The sequence below is a fragment of the Sciurus carolinensis genome, unplaced genomic scaffold (genome assembly GCF_902686445.1).
Source record: "Sciurus carolinensis unplaced genomic scaffold, mSciCar1.2, whole genome shotgun sequence".
Classification (NCBI taxonomy): domain Eukaryota; kingdom Metazoa; phylum Chordata; class Mammalia; order Rodentia; family Sciuridae; genus Sciurus; species Sciurus carolinensis.
The window spans coordinates 666,070-671,394 of NW_025920141.1; the positions used below are offsets into that span (position 1 = coordinate 666,070).

General features: G+C 41.7%; 1 pseudogene; it reads left to right on the forward strand.

Annotated features, from left to right (window-relative positions):
- The first annotated feature begins 3,286 nt into the window (after positions 1–3,286).
- LOC124974262 (thiosulfate sulfurtransferase/rhodanese-like domain-containing protein 2) lies at positions 3,287–4,807 on the forward strand (annotated as a pseudogene).
- The last annotated feature ends 518 nt before the right edge of the window (positions 4,808–5,325 follow it).

The window sequence follows — 5,325 nt, forward strand, 5'->3', positions numbered from 1 at the left end:
AGACATGATCACTAGGCTGGTAGGGTGGAGGAAATAGATAAATCGAATGCCAATCAAAAAGTCTACATTCTGCTTGCTGGTCTGGCTGTACAAGATTTCAGCAAGCCTGGCTGTTCCTGGGAGAGAGTTCATGTTTAAATGCAATGTCCTGTTTTGAATATTAACCTGGTATTGGCAATGTAATTACTGTAACCAGGCTTCATTTGTGTCTGGAGAGAACCAGCGGATTTTTCTTATTTAAACATAGATGGTAAGCTATAGGGACTCTGGATTTCACCCAAGGGCTGGAGAGACAGCACCAAAGAGCAGGTGTGCATAGGCAGTGTGGAGAGAACAGAGGCAGTTTGAAGAACTGCATGAGTGCAACTTTTAACCATGAAAGTAGCAATAACTGGGAGTAGAGAAGACAGTTCTTTAACACCAAATAAAATTGATAGATACCCACTAAATATCATGTTCAAAGAAGGGAGTAGAAAAATTACTGGAAAAAATATTCATTTTCTTCTCAGAACTCTAAGAGTCTAGTAGATATTAAACATTATCTTTTGTTCTAGAAAATTAATTTGTTAATTCTGGAAACAATATATGACAATTTTGTATAGTTTTAGGTAGCAAGTAAAAGTTAAGTTTTTCAAACATATAGTAAATATAAAAACAGTGGTAACATCAAAATCATCACATTTTTTGGTAATAATAAGGAAACAAAATAAAAACAATGATAAAATCATTCAGTAGGAATTATGGAGTGTTGTAATATTGTAACTCATTTTCCCTTCACTACAACATTATTAGCATTCATTCTCATTTTAGGAATTAACGTTTGGAGATCCCGGGTGAATTGCCTATGTCACAGACTTGGAATGTGGAAAGTTTCTCTCACTCCAGGGACCACAGTGTACAAAATAAATTCACACACTTTTTGAAGTTTTTCTTGGTGTTGCACATAGGTATGTAAAGTGTTTGTAGCAACAGATTATCCAGGCATATAAATAGGTGTCGGAATGGTCTTCCTTGGAGTGTTTCAAGAGGATCCCTGAACTGATAGATGTCTGTTGCTTAAGAGGTTGTTGATAAAATTTGTAGTGATTGTGACAACATCAGGGAGCAGATGGCAGCAATTCCAAGTATTGGAAAAAAGGGGAAGGAAGAGCTGCAGACATAATGAGAGTGGATGAGGGTGGGAAATCTAATACACAAACCTGTTCAGGACTGCAGGACTGTGACAGGCATGATGCCAAGAGGAGTGTTTAGCATTTTCTAATCCCCATTCACTGGCTGCCACAGCATTTTATCACCTTCTGGATGTTAGTTTCACCTGTGTGGTTTGCATTATTCTGGTTCCATGTGTGTGAGAAGCATGGGCCACATGTTTATGGGGAGTTGGTCTGTTCTGGGTATGACAGCTCGGTCTAGGGATGGGCACTCAGATAAACCCCTGAGTAACCAGAGACTTTCACCTGTTTGGAAAATGCAGCCATCCACATTTGCCCTTGAAATAATTACAATTGATTGTGTAACAGCAGCATGAATATGAATGTGACTGACCTTAGGGAACACATGGGGAAGCCAATGGGACTGTCTGGAGTGTGATGTGTCACTGCTAATGTGATGAGAAGGACAGATAGTGTAGCTGTGTCTGGGGAAGCTTGGAGCCTTTTTTTTTTCTGTGACAATTCTTTAAAAGTAAAAGTGCTTAAAATTGTCAATCACATTATCGTCTACAAAGGGAATTGTTCTTACAGATAACATTGTAGAATGTTTCCCTGTTTTTGGTCTGTTTTGAGTATTTTCATTTGCAACAGTGCTTTTTCCCTTGGAGAATGAAGATAACATCATATAGTTGGAACACAGTCACATTGAATTGGTGTCTATTCAATGTCTTCCTATTAACTTGAATATCTTCAAAATCTGTTTCTTTATGGGTTCATATATGTTGGTACTGGGTTAAAATGTCACAGTCTTTTGGAGGACACATTTCCACCCATAACAATTCACAAATTTCTCTATTGTTTAAATGTTTTCAAATATTACAGAGTTCCCTCTTGCTGGTTGCTCTAATGACTAAGTTACTATTTGTTCTAATTGTTCTTGCTGTCAGTAAGAATCTTTTTCTTTCATGTATTTCTTTTTTTTTTCTTTTTATTTTCCATCAATGAGTTACTAAGAAATAATTGCCCATTTATGTTCTTAATCTTCTTGGTCTCTGTAATGTGTACTTTTCTTTTCTCTTTTTTCCCTTTGCATTTTCATAAACCTTCAATGTTTCCACGTTGAGAAACTACGTCTCAGTCCTGGGAGTTCATGTTTTTGATTTTATCTTTTCCATCTCACAAATACTCTTAACCATTATCTGATCTTGGCAACACTCTAAACACATAAATAGAGAAACATGAATAAAGTGTCACAGTAAAAAGATAGACAAATCATCACTGAATGTCATGCAGCATGTTATTTATTAACATCTTCTCTTGTGATGTTGATTAAGTGAGAAGCATTTTAAAACTCTCAGATCATCAATGCAGACACATATACATATATGTATCAGATACATATAAATATATGACATTCACAACTCTGCACTATTTAGTTCTTTTTTGCATGTCACCCCTCAGCAGCATCCTGTTTGCATGCCATCCTGCATCACCTGTCTTCTTGGACCTCTGGAAATGATTCATCTTCACCTAATGAGAGACACTTCTGAGGGGAGGCAAGCTAGAGGGGGAAGAGGCCAGGGTGCTCATTTCCTGAGCTCTGTGGTATTGCTTGGAGACAACCCTGTCAGGGACTGATTTCTGAGCCCAATGCTGAGGTGGCAGTATTTCTTCCATGGTGGCCTCATGCCACGATCCAGGAGCATGTCTCTCCCTATCACTCCTGGATGTGCAGGCTCCTTTTAGGAGGTCCATCAGTGGACTTCTCATCTTTGCCCACAGCTCTGTGTGAGGTCCCTGCCTCAGAAACCCTTCATCAACTGCCCTATGCATGCCATGTATTCCAAGGTGGGAAATTTCTGACTTAAAATTTGGATAGAGCCCTCCTTTTTCCCCCTATGAACCTTGGAAGGAAAATAGACAGTCTGTGAGAAAGCACTCACCATTCAGTCAAATATGAAAATGACTCACCAAAAATGTTTTCCATTCAGAAAATAGTTCTAAATGCATCATTCTACACTTTTGTAGGATGTTCAAGTTAGATGGAGATAATGTTTTATTTGTTCAGTTAGAGCACCAGCATTTATTGAGCAACCCAGAAGGTGAGGCATTGAGACCTATGGCAAGAATGCACGATGACTTCTGTAACGAGGTGCTGTCGCAACCTAGCAAACGCGCAGCCTGGGTGTCGGCTCAAGGGCGAGAAAAGGCAACCATGGCCAGGCAGAGGCAGGTCCTCAGAGAAAAACCTGGGAAAGACTCTGGACAGGGTGGCCTTTGCCCTTTTCATCAAAACCAAACAAGTTCCTGCAGCTCCTTATGAATGTAAAGAAAAATGGTGGAAATGCTGCCAGCAGCTATTCATGAACCAGTCCAGCATCCATGGACATGTGGCAACACAACCTGCTGATGAAATTTGTCACCAGACTGCTTTTATTTTAAAGCAACTGGCCGCAACATTGAGTACCTCAAAGAGTATCACATCTGTGGACAAAGAGATCCCTCTAAAAGAGTACCTTACTCGTAGCCACAAGGTGTCTGCTTGGCTCCCTGATACAACCTGCTCTGGCCCTGATGAGCTGAAAAGTGATCTGGGCAGTGAAGAAGGGGAGATGCTACTTTATTACTGCTACTGTGACCTAGAGGATCCCCAGTGGATCTGTGCCTGGCAGACAACTCTGTGTCAGCACCTGCACCTCACAGGCAAGATTGGAATTGCTACTGAAGGAATCAATGGGAAGTTGGTGGAAGCAAATTGACCACCAGACTCTATGTAGAAGTCATGCTTTCTTGTCCATTACTTAAGGATTATCTGTGTAAGGAAGATTTTAACACCAGCAGAGGAGGAGCTCACTGTTTTCCAGAATTGCATATCGGTGTATTTAAAGAAATTGTGCCCATGTGGCACAGCCCCAATAAGATCTCCTACAAGGATCCTGTAAACCATTTATCCCCAGGTGAATTTCATAAAGAAGTAGAAAAGTTTTTAACTCAGCCAGATCAAAAACAAAGTGATACTATGCTACTGGACTACAGAAACTTCTATGAAAGCAAAATCGGTCAATTGCAGGGCTGCTTAGCCCCAAACATCAGGAAATTCAGTTACTTTCCTAGCTATGTTGACAAAAATCTAGAACATTTCAGAGAGAAGAGGGTGCTGATGTACTGCACTGGGGGCATCCATTGTGAGCGTGGCTCAGCCTACCTGAAGGCCAAGGGAGTGTGCAAGGATGTGTTCCAGGTCAAGGGTGGTATCCACAAGTACCTGGAAGAGTTTCCCAATGCTTTTGATAAGGGGAACTTGTTTGTTTTTGACAAGGGTTATGCCTTGTGCTACAACAGTGACATGTTATCACAATGTTCATACGGTGGAGCCCAGTGGGACCAGTATAAGCTCTGTTCCACTCCCAAGTGCCACCATCTTGTTTTGACCTGTCCTTCATGTCAAGGACAAGGATTCACAGCCTGTTGTGTCACATGTCAAGACAAAGGGGACAGACAGGCTTCAGGACCTACACAGGACAGTTTTAAAGAGGAACGTGAGAGCATAGCTCAAGTGGCCATGCATCCCAAGGGAAATTTCATAGCATGCACAGCTCTCTGTGAACCCCGCACCAAAGCCCAGTGTTGGAGAGGATGGGCCTTTGCTTGTGTAAGTGGCACCTTTAGCATTCCCCAAACCTTCTCAGAGTCAGTGGGCACCATGTATAAGAGAATGTCGAGGCTGCAGAAAAGGAAATCAGAAACTTTATTGTCAGTCATTGCCATCGTGGCAAACTGGTCACCATGTTTACCACCTACACTTCACAGGGGGAGGGGAGAGAGAGGCAAGTTTTGATCAATTACTGAAGTATTCTAATTCAGAAGATGATAGAGCATGGTAAACTGTATGGGATCCCAAAGCTTTTGAGGGACAGAGTCTTGAGCCTGGTGATTGTGTCACTCATGCCTTCTCTCTGCTGGGCCACAGGCTCTTAGTAGTCATTGCCCTTTTCAGCAAACCTGTCCATCCTGGTGCAAATCTGTGAATTGTGGCCCTCAATATGGATTCGTAATCCAGGCCACTTAGGTCATCTGCCACTTTCCCCTTCCCCTTCCCCTTCCCCTGCCTCTGTCTCTTCTCTGACTGCCTGTGAAGCTCTGTATACTGGGATTTGGTCCACCTCCTGCTTTT